The sequence below is a fragment of the Cryptomeria japonica genome, chromosome 8 (assembly GCF_030272615.1).
Source record: "Cryptomeria japonica chromosome 8, Sugi_1.0, whole genome shotgun sequence".
NCBI lineage: Eukaryota > Viridiplantae > Streptophyta > Pinopsida > Cupressales > Cupressaceae > Cryptomeria > Cryptomeria japonica.
This window is the reverse complement of record NC_081412.1, coordinates 584623621-584644296: the sequence shown is the minus strand read 5'-3', so window position 1 is coordinate 584644296 and position 20676 is coordinate 584623621.

The window sequence follows — 20676 nt, the reverse complement described above, 5'->3', positions numbered from 1 at the left end:
AAACATAACTATTTCTCCAATCTCTCTAGCAAGGAATTATAAAACTAGGTTTTCTAACACATAAAAAATTCAGTGCGATCCAATGGTTGAATTGATAGTTATGCCCCACACATAGAGACTAATTTTTTTGTCTGAAAATAAAGACTCAAAAAATTTCGTGGTTACAGGTTGCATTGAAAACTACAAACAATATACGTGCCAATGTTATTGGATTATTGAGCTTGCTGAATTTTGAACTCACATACTTTAAATTTGCATCTATTTAATCTAATGAATCTCTGAACTCTGAATTTGAACCTCTGAAATTGAACCTGCGAACCTTGAACCTCGAACCTACGGGGTTCAATGAGAAGGTTTAAAATTATAGACTTTGCCCACAATATGCTTCACTTATCATTTTATCTTCATATTTAGCTGCGCATTGAACCTTTGAACCTTGAACCTTGAACCAAAGAAGGTTCAAAGCTCAAGTTCAATGACCAAAAATTACAAAGACCTTATAGTCAAAAAAACTAAAGTTGTGATACAACCCGCTCCAGTTGAACTTGCACTTTGAATTTGAATTTTTAACCCAAACTTTGAACCTGAAATTTGAACTTTTGAAATTGGTTCAATGGTTCAATTTTAAACCTAAGGCATGACATTATTCCTTTGGGCTGCCATAGAAAAACTTGCATAACTTTTTACTGAGGGCTTCGTTTCTTGTGAAATTTTAACTGTAGAATTAGTAATCCAAGTAGAGCATAATTCAGAAATATTTTTTGCACAGGACACATAAGGATTGGGATTTAATTGTTTGGACATATGGGTAAACCAAAAATAAAAGAATTAAAATCTCTTAGCCGACATGGATTTTGGCCATAAAAACTAGTCATTTTGGAGAAAAGGAGGTTAAAATTATCTCTACAAAAAGATTTTGTCTCATCTTTAACATAATTTGAAAAATAATGACTTTTTTTTGTGACTGGCAAGTAGAGGATGTCCATTAGGGTCCTTGAAAGTTTGAACAAAGGTGACCAACACTTTCAACATTAAAACATTAGCAATAGCTAGTTTTTAGTTGACTATGAGGCTTTAGGCACGAGAAAAAATATAGGGGTAACAAGTACCAATTACATTTCTATCCTTATGTCTAGGTACAAGTTACCATGTCTTGTTTTTCTCAATTTGATTAAGTTCTTCCATAGCTTTAACCCAATTTTCATCCTTACATGATTCATCAAAACTTTTAGGCTCAATCATAGAAATCAAACAAATTTCTTCTGCAAGTCTTATCCTAGTAATCAAACCTCTATTCTTGTCACTAATAATCTGTAAAATATCAAAAATCTCACCCCTAGCGATTATTGGAACAAATGGCTGATGAATACTAAGAGGGGGGGTGAATTAGTATACAAAAGAATATTGAACTCAAACTTTTAAACAATTTAGCAGTTAACTAGTATAACAGATTTACTAACAAACCGGTTAAGAAAAATGCAAACCAAACAACAAATAAGGCATTCACCCACAAGAGGACAATCACCATAACACAAGAGGTTTTGATTTGGAAACCCAAATGGGAAAAACCATAGTGAGTAGAAACTCACAAGTAACTATCTGTTGAATAGAAACCAGACCAGTTAAGGTCATACAATGTTCTTCACCAAAACAGATCCTATTAAGAATCTAGATATCTGTTAGGAGATAAGTCCTATTAAAGACTACCTTTTGAGAGGATTTCAGATTCACAATTGTGAACCACCTTGTTAGAGGATTTACAAAGGCTTTCCTAGGCCTACCTGATTAAGGGTTTGAGACTTGTTGAATATATGAGTAATCAACAAGTAGATGATCTAGATACTAGCACAGTATGCTTGGTTAGATCCTTGATAGCTCATTGTTAATGCACATTTAGCATTACTTCAGTCTTCAATATCTTCGCACTCTGTTTCTTCACACAAAACTAATCTTCTCTTCTATGATTTCACATGCAAGAACCCTCATGCACTTAAACCCTATCAACAACTAGAACCATAGACATGATGTCCTTATAAAGGATTCTGATTTCATGTTGATCCAATAGGATTACATTACACGTTCCTAGGTTTAGTGCATCTAGACACATTTGGTAACATGACACAAAATCACCACCAAAGTGTTAGTGGATGATAACTCATCACAAAAATACCAGTTGGTAACTCATCATAGAGTAATACCGGTTCATTACCGATTATCGGTTCATACATTTTACTATTTATCGATTGTCATAAGGAAGATTGGAAAAATATTAATTACTTCTTTGTTCCTTTGTACCACTTTGGGATCCTCAAACCGCTTGAGGTCTTCATATCGCTTTGGGTCTTCAGTCAATTTGTGACTGGTAAACACCTTCTGCAAAACACCAATAGTCTAAAGACTATAATACACGTTACCAGTTGGAACAATTTACTAGTTGAGCATAACTCATACATAGGGAAGTGATCATAAAAAAAGTGTGTGTCCATCAATGACAATCATAACATCATCAAAATGCCAACAATTTCCCCCTTTGGCATTGATGGCAACACTTAGGAAATTTTGACATTTAAGTGTTTTACAACAAAAATATGCCATAATCATAATTGCTCCCCCTAAGCATATACACTATCCCTTTTTGCAAAAAATACAATGTAGACTACTCCCTTAAAGAAATAACAAGAAAGTATACATAACATTCACCAAAATTTTAGATACTATTCCCCCTTTAATCAAGAGAGCATTTCTGGATTCGATTGTGTGAAAGATTTTTGCATCAATGTTTCGGATCACACTCCATGATCCATCATCAAGATGAAGAGAGTCAAATGACCAACAATGACAAAGTACTACAGAATAACCCTCATTTCTCATTATCATTAAAATAAATAAGTGTTTATGACAATAATGAGTGAAACTTATCAAAAATTGATTTAAAATCCCACATAAAATTCTTCATGGATAATGACCATGACTCAAATAATGAGGTAGCCACCTCACTTTCCATCTGCCTCTGTGATACCTGTTCTTCCATGGCATCAATTGTACTCGTCTCTTGAGATCTGTTAAAGCTTATAAATTGACAGAGCACTTCTGAAGAATTTGCAGTCTGGGTAATAAAACTAGTTGAAGTTCCTACAAATCTCTTGTCATGTTGCTAATCTCCACCTCTATCCTGGCAAACTGAAGCTAATACCGGTGAATAGCTTGCCCATATGTGGTGAAATAATCATACAGGGTCTTAAAGTTTCTTATGTATGCCTACAAATGAGATTGCAGTTTATCCTTTTGTGCAAGAACATTATCACAAAATAGATGGGGTTGGCATATTTTTCTTAACAATAGTTTTCCCTCATCCATAGCATCTCTAATATCTTTTAGGTCTTTCTGAAGTTGAGACCAGAGGTCATTCAGTTTATTTACTAAGGCAGTGTTAAGTTCCTTTTGATGCTTCTTATGTGCATTAGCTTCAACAACTTCCTCCAGCCATTATACCTAGTCCTCTACCACTGTACATAGAAGTTTCAGTTTGGCCAAAGAGGAATCAGTATCGGGGAGATTGGTACTTGGGATCAGATTGGCAAGGGTGTCAATCACATTGTGAATGACATCTTGCTCCTTTTTCCTCCTTAATGCTTCTAGTCTTTCACGTGCTAGCTTTATGCCTTGCAGGAACTCTGATTCATCTGTAGATTGGAGGTCAAGAGGACTGGTGATGTTGGTCAGTTTGGCTTGACCACTGGTTGCCTTCGGAGTCTCTAGTTGTTTTCTCTTTTATGCTTCCTTCTTCTCCTCTACTCTTTTCTTTTCCTCTTCTTTCTCCCTTGGTTTTGCTTCATGATTTTTCTTCTCTTCCTCCTTCTTTGTTTCTTCTTCTTTTTGCTTCTCCTCTTCTTGTTTCTTCTTCTCCTCATCTTTCTGCTTCTCATCTTCTTTCTTTTCCTCCTCTTCTTTCCTCTTCTCCTCTTCTTTCCTCTTCTCCTCTTCTTTTCTTTTTTCTTCTTCTTGTTTCCTCTTCTCTTCCTCTTGTTTCTTCTTCTCCTTCACTTTCCTTTTCTCTTCCTCTTTCTCTGCTTTCTCTTTGTTTGCCTTTTCCTTTTCCATCTTCTACTTGTCTACTTTTTCTTTATCAGCCTTTTCTTTTTCAGTGTCTAGAGTGATATCTTCAACATCTAAAATATCAACATCAATGGTGTCCACCTGTTCTGTAGTTGGTTCTCCTTCATCATCAAATGCCTCATCCGGTTTTCCAGTTTCTAGTTCCTATTCGGTCTTCTTGTTGGCCTCAAACACTTGATGGAACTGGACAACAACTTTGGTGTGAAGATGAGTGTCCTTCTCTACTTTAGAGGTTTTGCCTTCTAGCAGCCTGATTCTTCTTCTTCTTATGAAGAAGAGAACTTTATGTGTGTCCATAATCTGAAATAATTCAAAATTGGAGGCTTCAGGAAAGTACTGAGAAAATACTTTCTCCCTTATTTCCTATTCTTTTTCTATGGCAATGCGCCATTTGTTGTCCAAAGAATTATATAAAGAATCAGGTGCCTCAGATCTAATTCTTGATGGCAACCATTCATTCTTTCACAAATAATCAATGACTTCATGCTCTGTTTCCTCTTTCTCACTATCGGTAAAATCATCAAAACACTCCTTCAAATCACTTAGCAATTTTCTTCTTATATTATTGATAGTCCTTTGACAATGTGTCATTGGCTTATAAGAAGAGATGTCAATATTTATCAGTGCTGATGATGCAGGTGTACTGTCGGTAGCTTTTGTATTTCTCCTTGTTTGCTTGTCTTCTTAGGCTGCACATCTGATTCTATGTCTTTAGACTCCGGTGAGTTTCTCTTGGTCTTCCGATTCCTTTCAAATACTTCAGCAGGTGCAACTTCCAGTTTCTTCTTGGCAGGTGACCGCTTGGTCACTTTTGGGCTGGCTGAGGTAACTGGTGCCGATGTCACTAGCGTTGCCTTTACCTTTTTCATAGAAGGTTCTTCAACTGGTGTAGAGGCAATCAGGGTAGAGGCATACCCATCCAACATGTCATACATCACCTCATATCCCATAGGTTCTACTTTTTCCTGTTTGGGCTCTACCACTTCCATTACACACTCATCTACTCTAATGGTAAAGTAGATGTCCTCTTCATACTTCTTAATAACATCACCAGATATCCTCATCCTTTGGCTCATCTTTCGCTTGAATTCATCAAAGTATTTATTCAAGACTTCTAGATATCCAGTTCCCACCACTTGGAGACTTTCCCTAATTTATTTGGTGATAGGTTGGTTAGTAGACCATTGAATATCACCGACTCCTGGGAAATAGCCTTGAAAGTAGAAAAGTAGACCCACCAAAATTTGTCCAAATTTGAATCTAAGGGCACTGTTCTATTTGATGGACTTCAAGTTCAGTAGAAGTTGCTTCTACAAGCAGGTGCATAGATCAAATGAGGCGTCCTCCATGATCATTTTGTAGGCGGCATTAACCGCAATAGCAGAGACAAAGTTTAATCTACTAGCATAAAATGTCTGGTATCCTATCACCATGCAAGCATATTTGACCAACTCATCTTTGATGGTGTTAATGGTCATTCCCCATTAATCGCTCACAGAACTAGTGAGCTTAGTCATTTCTATCTTGATGACCTTCCTTAGGGTTGGCACCTCACCAATGTTGCAGAAACTGGTGATTGCATGGATTGCTTCAAGCATAATGTCATGCATCCTCTCGAGATACATCTTGTCACCATGCACTCTACTTAGGATGATGCGGATGTGGTCTTTCATGAATTCTTCAAGAAAGTAAACTGCATTGTGAAGTTTCTTCCTTTCCAGAATGTTGTATTCTAGTTTGATCTTCTTGTCATCCCCACAAAACAAACTTAGCTGGGAATGAATTGCTAAGGATCCTAGGTCTTCCATTTTGCAGTCAATGTACCCTGAAATATCTCCTCCAACAATGACTCTCGCTGGCATTTGGGACAGGGCATTGTATTTCATTTTTCTTTGAATGAATTTAGCTGAGTCCGTAGGTGCACTAGAACAGGAGTGCGATGCAGAAGCCATGATTTAATTGATAAATAAAATTTTGAAAAATACCTTCACAATTTCAAAATTTAGGGTTTGACAAATGTAGCTCACACCACACCACATCGATTGCTTGATTGATTGTAAATATCTTTGGATACTTCTGCAAGATTTGAAATCTCTCTTAATCATAAGTCAAATCTCCTTTTCTTGCTCTGTTCTTGAAAAAATTCTTTGCTAGAAAACTGATAAGTGAAAATGACTTGAAAATTCCTTTTAAACAAATTCTTCACCTACCATAATAAATGCTCCACTACTAGGGCATAAACCTTAATTTTGCCTTTTACCACTTCACAATCTTCTACCAGTTGATAGGTAATGTATACTGGTTAAGGTCTTTTATCGGTATAAACCAGGGGTTCAAAACATTTCACTGATTTGTTCCCCCTAAGCATTTCTGAAGCTTAGTTTGTCGATTTAGAGACTTCCACACTAGGTGCGGAAACCGGTTCATCTTGTGATACTTCTTCTATTTTCTTTTTCCATGTTTTATTCATTCCTTCTTGAATGGTTTCAACATCAATCTTCCCTTCTAGAGTGACCAGTATATCATCTGATAGGTTCTTTCTCATTTTGCAAGTTCTGGCAGGGTGTCCTAGTTTGTTGCAATGATAGCATACCATTCCAGGTGTTCTCCATGGTCCATTGTTCATTCTACCATTCTTCCTACTGCATGTTGCAGTAGTGTGACCGCTATCATGGCAGATCAAATAGGCTTCTCTCCAACTGGTTCCCGCTTTATAGCCACCACCACCTGACTGATGGTCATAGGCATTATACCGGTTTGGATTTTGGTTCATAGATGATTCAGGAAAAACTCCTTGAGTCCTTTGAGGATATATCCCAGTGTCGTGCATAACAGACCTGCATTCAAATTCTCTATGCCCAAACTTGTTGCATGCATAACAGTTTCCATTGAATCTATTGTATCTAGGCTTATTGTTTAAAAAATAAGGAAAATTATTGTAGGCCTTATTTCTACACACATTAGCAATATGTGTTTCCTTGACACAATTAAAGCAAATAGGTTTAAACTTTTGCTTACCTTTATCCTTTGATGTCAGTTGCTTTTTTGATGCTCCATCTTTTGTTCCAGACGTCTCACCTTCCTCATAACTGGAAAAACCAAGTCCAGTGGTATTCTTTACCAATTTTCTTGATTCAAGCTTTTGTTCTAGCTTAATAGTACTCTTATTGAATTTCAAAAGTACTTCCTTTGACTTAATGAGTTAATTGGAAATAGCAACATTGGATTCCTTCAAGGTTGCATTCTCAGAAATAGCCATGCTTAGTTCACCTTGCATTTCTTCTTTTTCTAGTTTACTCTCTTGGAGATGAGTGGTAAGGGTACTAATTTCTTGCTTTAGCTTGGAAATCTCATAATCTTTGTCTTTTACCAGGTCTTCAACTTTCCTCCGGTTCTCTAGCTCTTAACACATTTTGAGTGTTAGTCCTTCTAGTTCCCTTCTCAGGTTTCCATTAGATTCATTCAATTTTTCAACTTCTTCAACTAGGGCTTCCATGTCTGCTTCATCAGAAGACATATTTTTAGTAAGCTCCATCAATTTCTCAGCATGCTTTCTTCTTTTTGCCAGTGAGGACTTATATTTGACTTTTAGTTCATCAAAGGCTTTCTTAGTTTGAGTGAGACGATGAGTAAGTTCCCTCACAGTGTATTCCCCCATATCTCCTTCCAAGTGGTTGAACTTAGAGAAATGTTGGATCTGATACCAATTGATGAATACTAGGAGTGGGGGTGAATTAGTATACAAAAAAATATTGAACTCAAACTTTTAAACAGTTTAGTAGTTAACCGGTATAATAGATTTACTAAAAAACCGATTAAGATAAATGCAAACCAAACAACAAATAAGGCATTCACCCATAAGAGCACAATCACCATAACACAAGAGGTTTTGACATGGAAAACCAAATGGGAAAAACCACGGTGAGTAGAAACTCACAAGTAACTATCTGCATAATAGAAACCAGACCGGTTAAGGTCATACAATGTTCTTCACCAAAATAGATCCTGTTAGGAATCTAGATCTCTGTTAGGGATAAATCATGTTAAAGACTACCTTGTGAGAGGATTTCAGATTCACAGTTGTGAACCACCTTGTTAGAGGATTTACAAAGGCTTTGTTGGGCCTACCTGGTTAAGGGTTTCAGACTTGTCAGTGATATGAGTAATCAACAAGTAGATGATCTAGATACTAGCACAATATGCTTGGTTAGATCCTTGATAGCTCATTGTTAATGCACATTTAGCATTACTTCAGTCTTCAATATCTTCACACTCTATTTCTTCAAACATAACTAATCTTCTCTTCTATGATTGCACATGCAAAAACCCTCATGCACTTAAACCCTATCAACAACTAATACCCTAAACATGATGTCCTTATAAAGGAATCTGATTTCATGTTGGTTCAATAGGATTACATTACAAATTCCTAGGTTCATTGCATCTAGACACATTTGGTAACACGATACAAAATCACCGCCAAAGTGTCGGTGGATGATAACTCATCACAGAAAAACCAGTTGGTAACTCATCACAGAATAATACCGGTTCATACATTTTACTATTTATCGGTTGTCATAAGGAAGACTGAAAAAATATTAATTACCACTTTGTTCCTTCGTACTGCTTTGGGATCCTCGAACTGCTTGAGGTCTTCATACCGCTTTGGGTCTTCAGTCAGTTTGTGACCAGTAAACACCTTCTGCAAAACACCGATAGTCTAAAGACTATAATGCATAATACCAGTTGGAATAATTTACCAGTTGAGCATAACTCATACATAGGGAAGTGATCATAAAACAAGTGTCTGTCCATCAATGATAATCACAACATCATCAAAATGCCAACAATGGCACCTTCCCCCATGTCATCAAAGGTCGAGATTCACCACCTTTGCCCTTTTGTCCACTTGTATCATCCTTGTCAACTTCAAGCGAATGCATTACCAACTCTGCTTCTCACCTTCAGGGACTAGTGTGGGACGTAGAGATGTTCGTGCGGTACACTTGCGTCTCGTGAATCTTATAGTCTATAGGTGGTGATTTGAGTGTTATGCCTATTCTTGAAAGGAATCATAACACCTTTAAATGTGCCCACCAACATCTGGTTTCCTTCTAGGGCCTTTATGTTCCATTTTCAAAGGAATTTTGGACGATTCTCTTGGGAACTTGATAATCCCTATTAGGTTGGAGCTCCTAGTGACCTTTTGAAAAACTTCTACAAGTCAAGGCACCATTGTTGCAACTCTTCAAGTGACATACACTATCATCTTCACAAAGCATTATGAAAGGGGAGTCCTCTTATCCTTTTTCCATTTGTTTTTGCATATCTCTTCCAACCTTTTATTCATTTCCAATTATCTTTATCACTACATTATTCCTATGGGTTCTTGGGTTGTCCATGGAGGTGAAAACACAAAAGCGGGGGTCTAACTTATCTAGGCTCCAAAACACAACCCAAAAATTTTTCTCTCTTGCATGTGTGTAAGTAGAGCATTGTAAGGAAGAAACTATCTTGTGAGAGGCTTCACAACTTGGATGGCTTATAATGTTGCTAGTAAATAGATTTGTCATTGCGGTTGTTTATCTAAAACTGACCCCATTTGTCGGAAGAGTAGTGACAAACATTCCAACAGTTGGAGAGATTGTAGTAAAACCACAATCTTCCTCTAAATTTGAGAGGGGCAACTCCCTCATATGATAGGGGTATTTAGGATTTTTTGTGTACTTTTAACATGAAAGTACATAAAGGAGAAAACATAGAACTTAAACAAGATTAATATCAAAAACCCTACTAGAAGACATACAAATACCAAGTAGGATTCCATAAATGATAATAATTACAAAAGGAGTTACCACCAAATAGGTTGGTCATGCAACGATGATGAAAGAAGTACAATAAACCTCAACATACGAAGAGATAGGTTGTAGTAGCACATGCAAGTCAAGATACCAGGAAATGATGTGTTTCACCAATAGATTTCACCAATACATAAAGGGATTACTAATTCAACATATGATAAATTAGTAACAATAACTCATGAGTACATTCAAGACACACGAACTCAATGCATTCTTCATTGTTCTTTTTGAAAATATAAAAGTTCAAAAAAATCCCTTAGTACAAAGGTATAAAGATCAAAATTTCTCACTTAGTTCCTCTACAAAATTTTGCAAAGTTTTTCCCTCTATAAAAAGCCCCCCTACAAATGAAAAAGCCTTGTATTTATAGGTTTACATTGATAACCAACCCATAACCACTTTGTGTAAGTACTTGGGATAAGCACCAAAGTCAACACTTAGAATAAATACCTTTTAGAAATAAGTTAGAAACAAGTGAGGATGACTAGCTTTACAAGAACTAAGTCCAAATTCTAACTTGTGGTTACACAAGTGACATAGTCGCGTTTACAAATAAGATTTTGAAACTTCTCACCTTGAAGAAAGACAAGATTATTGATCTTTTTGATGTTGTTTGCAATCTTCTCATATTTTGCCTTTGATACTTTTTTGAAGACATTCTTGGAGGTTACCATTGTCTCAACTTGTCCTCTTTGTTGCATAGCAAAAATTGATGAACATTTTACCTTTCATTTCAAATCTTACAACCTTCGACATAGCTGCTAATCTTTGACTTTCCAACATGTGTAATGTCATTTCATCATGAACCTTAATAATCTTACATCAATATACATATTAGAATACATAAATCTTGAGAGATCTTCATTGAATAACAAACCCATATCCCTCAATATGTTTCTTGTTGAATGAAATAGTATATCAAATGCATCAGTTGACGATGGTGAAACAAACCAAACTTGTTATGACTGAGGATCACACCATTTGCATTTGTTTGGAAACTTGTAAATCCTTTTCATTAAAGTGATTCAATGCAAAAACCCATTTTCTACATATCTTTGCAATCGTTAAATTCATCGAACCAACATTTCTAGGAGGTGACCTGTCAAAAATGTCCATTCCACCTCCTGCATGCCATTTTTTAGAGCTATTTGAATTCGGTTTTACAGCTATCAATTGGTTCACACACCTTGCGTAATCCTTTACATTTTATATGGAAGTTGAAAAGGTAACTGCAAATACAACATTGGACAAAATTCCTCCATTTTATTTTATTTTATGCTTCGATGGATCTTCGTAACCTGTCTTGAACCTGCCACCTTTCGACAACTATTCTATGCACATCTTGCAATCATTGGATTCCATGAGATATCGTCTCTTTGAAGTGGACTGTCAAACAAGTCATGGGCCTTGTCTAAGCTTCGACGATCTGCATTTCTTCAATCATGGCATGTCGTGAGATTACATCGATTTGAGGCATTTGTCAACCAATTCACTTGCCTTGTCTATGCTTCGACATTTTGTATACATGTCTACCAAAGTAGTTGCAACTACAACATCTGATGAAATTCCTTTATCCTTTATGCTTTGATGAATGTCCGTACCCTGATCTAAAGCTCCCATTTTGACACAGATTGAAAGGATGCTTGCAAAGGTTGTGGAATTTGGCCTTACACCTGCCAATTGCATTTGCTTGATAGTTTCTATAGTGTTTTCAAGAAATTCATTTTGTGCATATCCTACAATCATTGCATTACATGAGATGACATCTTTTCGATGCATTATGTTAAACTATTCACGTGCAAGAATTATGTCAATTCTTAAACATATCCTTTGTAGCATCTGTGAAACAATTCACATGCATTGTCTATGCTTCCCACAATCTTCGTCATGCTGCATTCTGTGAAATGCTTCACATGCATTGTCTATGCTTCTATGATCTACATACATGCTATTTTGTCAAACACTTCACGTATATTGTCTATGCTTCTATGATATACATACATGCTATTCTGTCAAAAAATTTACGTGTATTGTGTATGCTTCCACATTCATCACATTGACTATGCTTTAATGATCTGCAACATTCTGTGAAATGGCTCACTTGCTGGTCATTTCTCTTCCACAGGCCGCGCAAGGAAAAGTGGAATTTGGCTTTACATCAACTATTGCATTACGTATGGTTGCTCACAATAACAAACATATTATCGAGGCATGACAATTAGCCAAACCAACTCGATAGCTGATAAGCATCGATCAAACACTTAGTTGATAATCTTCATTTACCATTAAACATCTGTGCAATACATCTACTTCAAGGTTCATATGGTAGGGAATATGGAGAGCATTGTTCATTTATTGGATTATTAATACCCACGATAACAGGTCTCCATGCTAAATGTTTACTAAAGCATTTTGTAAAATAGTTAATATGCAACCTTCAAACATGGTGAAAGCTATCACACTACTGCCCATGACATATATAATCGGTCACCCTATTCTTTTATACAATCACACCTTCGATACGTAAACGCTTCTCCAATATATGTCATGATTGTAAATATATCATGATTTCCACATCAGCTATGGTGACTATACGACATTTTTGTTGGATATTTTGTTAAAAAAATATTGTACAAATCTCCTTGGCAAGATTTGAACTTAGCCAGTCAAATATTATATGCTCTTATATCGCCTCTTGTACATCTGAGCAAATATGTCTATTAACATCACTACTTCAAACTCACGACAGTTTCTTAAATTTAAAGTTGTTTCAAAATTTCCAAATCGCTCCAATTCTATGAAACTCCCAGCCAACATGGAGGTTAAACTTGCTCAAGATTCAAACATTCTTAATTTTTTGGTTTGCTATATCAATTGGTTAATAATTCTCAAGTTTTGAGCATTTTTAACCAATAAATCAACCTATTGAGAACTTTTAACCAATAAATCAACCTAAAAAATAGATGGGTCCACAAAGATTGGAAAAGTGGGTTAAAAATGCTCACTTTTGGAGCAATCCTAACCCATTTTTTTTTGTGGTGTGAGAGGTTACAAATTTGGGTTAAGAATTCTCTAAATCATAGCATTCTTAAGCTAAACTTTCAAAGGTTATGATTTAGACTTTTGGAGCTGTGGACCACGAAGTGAGAGAAAAGGAGATAAAAGATATCTATAAATAACTTTTTTCCCAAAAATGATCTCAATAGGAAATATATAGAAACCTCGTTTAAACTATTAAATTATTTTTTTGAAAAATAATTCAAATATTTCCCATTAAAATTCAATACCCAAATTTATGAAAAATGGCCATAACTTTCAATTGGTAAGGAGTTAGGCTTCGAAATTTGAAAAACATGTTGATGGTAGGGAATTGAGAAAATAACATCATTTATTCCTCATGATGATACCTTGGATGCAGTATTTTATTTCATTTAAAACGAGGGACATCAAAATTTGAAAGTTTAAAATATGGAAAACTGTGAACTCGGTTCAAAAAAAAAAATGGTCATATGGTATAAAATGATGCTCAAGACATGTTCACAAAACTATTCTCCTCAATTATTAATATTTTTCAAAATTTATCAATTTTTCACATTTTGACTGACATATTTATGATTGGTGACAATATAGGTTAAGAATGACAACTTTGGATCACATGCTCACTCATTTTGTAGAGTCACATATTTGAGCCTTCATACAATCATTGGGACCAATTTGAAGTTCAAATTGTGGGTATGTCAAATATGGGGAAACAAATGTTTTCTTGTCCCCTTTTATTTCCTTATTCCAATTTGTTATCTGTGTTATTTATTCATTTAAGTATTTTTGTGCCATTTCATAAGTTATATCCATCTGTCTAGAGCTTTTTGCTTAGACTCTGTACTACATCCATGTATAGGATGACAAAGCGTCATACTAGTGTCCTAGCCTTATGCGCTCGTCCTAAGAATAGAAGCTGAGCAGATTCATCTAGAGAGTTCTCTTGACTTTTTTATGCTTTAGTTTGATTATATTATCCCCTTTCTCATCTTACCACCAATTCGAGGAGGTATCATAGGGATAGATTGTTCCCAAGGATCCATCATCGTTGAGGTATTAAATTTCCTCCAATACATTTTGGTGAGCCCAATGTGAAACTTTTTCTCCTCATATATTTCATTTTATCCAATTTATTGCATAATTTTTAAAGTTTTCAAAAATCTAAGAGTCTATTTAAAAAACAAAAAACTTTTGCATTTAGTTTAAATTCCTAAATTTCCTTTTAGCATTCACATTTAAATTAAACCAACTAAATCATTCCAAACTTTTTTGTGTCCCTGTAGTGTGGTCCTAAACCTCGTGTATCTTGTCTATGATCTTTACAACTCAAACTGCAATAGGAGTTGTGGCTAGGAGGTCTTCCAAGAGGAGTTCTCCCCCTAATCACTATAGTCCTCCTCTAGTAGACACGATGCAGGGCGATCCAATCCCCAATCCTAATGAGTTCTTGGCCTCTCATCATCTTAAGTCTATTCTAATAGGAGTCCCTTCACCTAATTCACAACCTAGTTCTCTAAGGAACTCTAACCTGTATTCCCCTCCTATGGTAGATCATGATTCCATTGTCACTATCTATTTTGAGAAAATCAACATGTTAGAGCAAAATTTGAGAGACTTTGAGGGTTTCCTAAATCGAGAGAATTTCCTCCCCCAAGTTGGGAATGTCATGAGTAATCTGAGAGACATGTTGATCTCCGACAAGAGAGACTTGGAGATGTTGAATGCATTATCCATGATTGTCAAGAGCCATGTGGTCTTGGTAGATGCACCCCCTCAGGATAGTCAAGATGATACCTCTAGTTCTCAGGTCAGTATTGGTATTCTGGGGTTGAATGTGCATGTGTTTTATTCTACCATACCTAGTGTTAATGCCTCATCCACTTCATTGGGTTGTACGAGTATGGCTAGTAGTTCAACATCATCTTTTTCTACTACATAGGTGTCCTTGATTAGCACCAACACTACATTTGTGGGTATCTTGGATTCTCTTGTAGGTATCAGTGGAGGTTGTGGTGCACCTCTGCCTCCTCCACCTCCTAATCCTATCTTGAACACCATTTTGTAGAATATGGGTCAGTTGTAGTTGCAACTCACTAACCTAGTGTTTGCTTCTAGTTAGTCATCTTTGCCTGCATACTACAGGAAGAGCCCCTTGGATATCACCATTCTAAACACTATCCTCCCTATACTATTTATTCTTTGAAGTTCTATAAGTTCAATGGTGATGGGTACCCAAATGTTCATATAGATTCCTTCATGACTATGTGTAGTGATTACCATAGTTTGGATTTTGTTTTTCTCAAACTGTTCTCACATTTCCTCAAGGGGACAACATTAGAATGGTATAGCTCTTTGCCAGATCATTCTATTCGTACCTTTGATCAACTTATGGATTTGTTCCTCAAGTGGTTTTAGAAAAAACATTGGTAGCAGGGTCACTATCATTGACCTTGTTAATTGTAAACAAAATCCTAATGAGAAGGTCACAGATTTCATCTCAACATACTATGAAATCTCTACTAGGATCCCCTTTTCCCTACTAGATAGAAAATTGCAGAGAATGTCCATCAACAACCTGTAGCCGACATTGAGGGATAAATTATCCCTTAATCAATATCAGAACTTTGCAAACATGTGTTTTTCCCTTACAGATTACCAACACATTGTGTCACAATTCGGAGATGCTACTTCAAACCCTCATGGTGGATCCTTTACAAGAACATAAACAAAAGGGTCTTAAAATAATAAAGTCATTGCTAATTTTGTTGATAGTAGTGCAATCAAGGCGAATGTGTAGAAGTACAAATCAAACAAGTTTGTTGATAAAACTAATAGTGACTTGCAAATTTATACTGATCCTTTCCCTCCACATTCAAAAATTTTTATCTCTGCATCAAATCCTTCTTTGGATGATGGTCCATATGTGAACATGGTCACCTTCATCCTAGAAGGGGAAGGTATTTAATTTGTCCTTGTCATTTACCCCCCTAGATGCATTGTACTGCAAAGAGCTTGCTCCTCTTTACATCCTTGCCAAGCTAAATGATCAAACTATCATGGGTGTTATGGTTGACCCATCAAGCATAGTCAAAGTTATCACAGAGGAGACTCTCTTTGTGAATGGTTGGCATAGGCTGATGTATGATGAGTGTTATGCAACCTTGAGGACACATGATGGGTTGTCTATCCACCCCTTGGGTAGTACCATTCTGATAGTCCTCATAGGGCCTAAGGTGGTATCCTCTGTGTTCATATGTATTCTTGATTCAGACCTCTTCTAGGTTAAGCTCGACATTTCTTGGTTGATTGTTATGGAGGCGGTCACTTCGGTTATCCATATATTTCTTAAAATCCCCCATGAGGGTACATTACATGTCATATGGGATACTGGATATTGACCCTTGATTGCGCAAGGGGATTTTCTGTGGAACTAGTTCTATCCTATTCTAATGGGGCCCATGATTCCCCATGGTGACTTGATTTACCAGGCTTACTATTAGTATAAGAAATGGGAGTCAACCCCTAAATTGGTGCAACCTATTGTTTTGTTGCCACCTCCTACATCAACACTTCCTCCATTGATTTTGATCTTGGAGCAGGTAGTGCCTTATATCCCCTCATCATCAAGGGTCGAGGCTAAGCTTGCTCCCTCGAATAGACCTCCACATCCATCTACAACCAGAAAACCTCCAGTGGTGTTTTTTGTTCCTATCACTACATCTTGAGTATCCAAGGGAAAGGCACCCATATTTTCAAAGTTTGTGACCTGTCCTCTCTTCAAGCTCTCGATCATGGTTGATATTTCTCGATCCTCTCATTATGAGATATAGAAGTGCTCTTCTCATGTTTCTTTGTCCTTTCTTGCTCCTTCATCATAGCCTATGTCAACACCCTCTATACCTCCATCCTCTCCTCATGAAAAGAGGGGTCAAGTGTCCATTTCTGTGAATATGGTGGCTCTCTAGGATGCACCTCCTGTTCCATCGGTTGAGCCTTCTCTTATCCCTGACACAATTCTCAAGGCCTCTCCTATGGAGCATGATGCTTGTGAATTCTCCCAGGCTTTGGTTGGTGGTCCTCAATACTATTTAAATCAGCATGCGCACGATCATTAAAATTTTAAATGGGCTAGAGAACAAGAGCGTGATGATGCTTCGTAGTCCATTAGGGTGTCCTCTACACCCAACACTATTGTCTTGAAGCCTATCTCTGCAACATCTCCTGTCTCTACATCTGCTTTAGTTTTGCTTCCTGCTACTTCAGGGCTTGTTAATGAACCTCCCCCTAAGAAGGTGTAGGTTTTTGTTTCTCCTTCTTTGGAGCCACCTCTTATCACTTCTTTGTCAAACATACCTCCCTTATTCCAGCCTCTTGATATGTTACACATGTAGGTGGTTCCTAATGCAACTTTGTCTGCCCCACCTATTTTCCTTGCACTCCAGGATCCAAATTTTCATGGGGTCCTTCAGCTTGCTATGATCGATAGGAGGCCTGATACTTTTGTCACATATAAACACAATTTCTAGCAAGACCTCATCCTAGAGTTTCAACAATGCAAGTCTTTGTAGGTATGCTCCTCATCCCTTCCTTTGTTTTTCTCAATTCTTGTTGGTCTGCCTATTTCTATATGTGTGATTGAGGAGGCCCTTCCTTCTCTTGAGTTTGTCACTACCCCTCTTCCAAAGGCTGGCAATCTTGTTTTTATTTCATCCTCGACAAGTGAGTCACCTTCTTCCTCCACGGAGGCCTACATGTTTAACTCATTGGAAGATATCTTGGATTTGTCTATGATCTTTTCATGATTATTGACCCTCACCTCCTTTAGGCTTGCAGACACCAATGTTGATGCAGCCTCATCCCTTGCTCTCGCTATAGGTGAGTCACCTAATGTTTCTCTTACTGTTGTCCCTCTTGGAGCTTGTCCCCTTTCTCCCTATAACGTAGATTGGGAATACGATGATTTCCTAAGGGATGACCTTCAGGATTTTTTTCTTTACTCTCCATCTACTTGCATGTGCATGTGATTGTGTTTCCCCATGCTTTCTTTTTTTTTGTTCCCTCCCAAAGGACTCAGGTTACTCCATAGGCACTTGGATACAAGATGTTGTGTGTTTTTACCTATTGTGCTCTCTTGAAGGACCTAAGTTACTCCATAGGTGCTCGGATATAAGTGATTTTCTATCATGCACATTCCTCTATTTGTCTATCTACTTCTTCTATCTTTTGTATCTTTATTTTCTACATTGGGTAATAATGTAAAGTGTTGGGGCGTCCTTTTCCTTCTTCCATGTTGACTTGACTTTTTATTTTATCTTTGTCTTCATGTGTTTTTCTTCAAATTCGAGACCTTTACCTCTATGATGATATACCCATTTCGCAGTCGTGTTACATATCTTTGGTCATTACTATGGGTTCTGATTCCAGACTATCAAATTCACTTATCATCTTACATTTCATTGTCGATATTGTGGACATTTATGTGTCACCCTCTAATGGTGGAATTCCATGAAAAACAACTCATTATGTTGGTGTACCACAACTTCTCTTTTCCTTAGAATGACATGCCTTTCATGCATAACATTCTAAGGGGGAGCCATCATATCTGCATTTATCTTTTTAGCTTTTGTATTGATATTGGTTATAGTCTTCTTTGTCATGTTTTCCTAGGTGGGGGCCAAACCACTTGATCTTTTCTTTTCAAAGATTGCCTAGGTGAGGGATAAACCACTTGATCATTTCCAAGATCGCGTACCTGGGGGACTATTCTCAATCTATCTCTCTTTCTCACCTTTGTAGGGGATAATCTACTACTTACCAAATTTATCTTCCCTATCACATGATTATCTAGCGTGTCCCTACCCATGTCGACAAATCTATCTATTATCTGCTCTATCACATGGCTATCTAGTGTGCCCCTACCCATGTTGGCAATTATCTTGCCCTATCGTATGTTTATCCATATTGGCATATCACACCCTATCATATGGCTATCTAGGATAACACATCTTACTACCCATACTAGTGTATCTTATATATCGGCAACCACTTATGTCATATCCTTTTGTAACCAAGGGCTTTCCTCCAAAGCGAGGTGTGTTTCAGCTATGTTATCTTATTCACTTCATTATCTTATCATCTATCATACTAGTATGCAACTAGTATGTTTGTGATGTATCAAATAAAAATATCTATTCCAAATATCAACATCATCTTCCTAGGGGCAATATCATATGATCAATGAAAATTTGTCTCCCTATCACTATTTTCTTTTTCTTTATCTTCCTCTACTTTACCTTCATATCTCTCAACAAAAACATGCTCGCTAAAGTGGTGGAAAAATGTAATATAAAAAATCAAACCCCTAGAAATTATCAGAATAAATAGCGCCTTTCTCAATGTCATCAGAGGTCAAGCTTCACCACCTTTATCTTTCTGTACACCCAAATCATCCTTATCAGCTTCAAGTGAATGCATTACCAACTCTGCCAACCTGTCACCTTCGGGGACTAGGGCATGATGCAGAGACATTCGTACAATGTGATTGCCTCACATGAATGTGATAGTCTATAGGTAACCATTTGAGCATTACACATGCACCTCGGAGGCATTTTAACGCCTTTGCATGTGCCCACTGATGTTGAATTTCCTTCTAGGTCCTTTATCTTCCATTTTCGAAGGCATTTTGGAGGATTCTCTTGGAAAGTTCATAATCCTTGGTAGGTTGGAGCTCCTAGGTATTTTTTGGAGAACTTCTACAGCTCAAGGCACCATTATTTCAGCTCTTGAAACAACATAAACTATCATCTTCACTAATAATTATGAAAGGGGAGTCCACTTATCCTTTCTTTGTTTGTTTTTGCATATCTCTTCCAATATTTTGTTCATTTCCAATTATCTTTATCACTCCATTATTCATGTGGCTGCTTGGGTTGTCCATGGAGGTGGAAACACCAAAATGGGGGTCTGACTTAGGCAAGCTCCAAAACACAACCTACAACATTCTCTCTTACATGTATGTAGGTGCAACATCATAAAGAAGGAACGATCTTGCAATAGGTTTCACAATGTGGATGACTTGTAACATTTTCTTGTCCCATTTTATTTCTTTATTCCAATTCATGATCTATGTTGTGTATTCATTTAAATATTTTTCTATCATTTCATAAGTCTTTTCGGTGTGTTTGAAGCTTACTACTCAGACCCTACACGCTCATCTAGAGGAAAAAGGATGAGAAGAGCCGTCCAAAGAATCCTCTTGACTTTTTGATGCTTCAGTTTGATTTTGTTATCCCCCAACTCATCTTAGCACCAGTTCAAGGAGGTATTAGAGGGATAGTTTATTCTCAAGGATCCATCATCCTTGAGATAGAAAATTTACTTCGTTACAATCCGATTCTTTGAATAATTCAATCTCACATACTTGGGAGTTTTAGGATATCCTTGATTTTTAGGCTCTTGAACTCGATCATCTACGTTTTCAACTTCTCCTAGATTCTTTGTCTTTTCCAGATCATCCTAAACTTGATTCTAGACCTACACGTACTTCCCTTTATTTGATCTAACTTCCGCATCATCTGAATCATATTTGCAAGGTTTGATTTGTCTCACATCTCCTTCATCAACCTTCACATTAGCACTTTCAACAATTTTTCTCAATCTT